Source organism: Nanorana parkeri, unplaced genomic scaffold (genome assembly GCF_000935625.1).
Source record: "Nanorana parkeri isolate BGI_ZX_2015 unplaced genomic scaffold, ASM93562v1 scaffold2907, whole genome shotgun sequence".
NCBI classification, from domain to species: Eukaryota; Metazoa; Chordata; class Amphibia; order Anura; family Dicroglossidae; genus Nanorana; species Nanorana parkeri.
This window is the reverse complement of record NW_017309175.1, coordinates 5239-5503: the sequence shown is the minus strand read 5'-3', so window position 1 is coordinate 5503 and position 265 is coordinate 5239. Positions and strand designations below refer to the sequence as shown.

Sequence of the window (265 nt, the reverse complement as noted above, 5' to 3'; positions counted from 1 at the left end):
TTGTTGCTGGTAATTGTGTTGTTGGGGGAGGTGGTTGTGTTGGTGGTGGTAATTGTGTTGTTGGGGGAGGTGGCAGTGTTGGTGATGGGAATTGTGTTGTTAGTGGTGGTGATTGTGTTGTTTGTAAGTATAACATTGTGTTTGGCTTTTGAATAGAGAGGTGAAAGGTTAGAACACGTGTTGGGGGTTTTAATGCGGGGCGGGTGCTTGTTATGAAGTGTTATTACAATCAGATGGGTCGGTATAGTGATGCTCATTTCCACTA

The 265-nt window shown here is 44.2% G+C and overlaps 1 protein-coding gene across 1 annotated transcript in view; it reads left to right on the top strand.

Moving 5' to 3' along the window:
- The window catches only part of TMEM14C (transmembrane protein 14C), a gene marked incomplete at its 3' end in the record, with an annotated part of 7218 nt that overhangs the window by 6387 nt on the left and 566 nt on the right, over window positions 1–265 (top strand). The gene's annotated exons all lie outside the window — the stretch shown is intronic.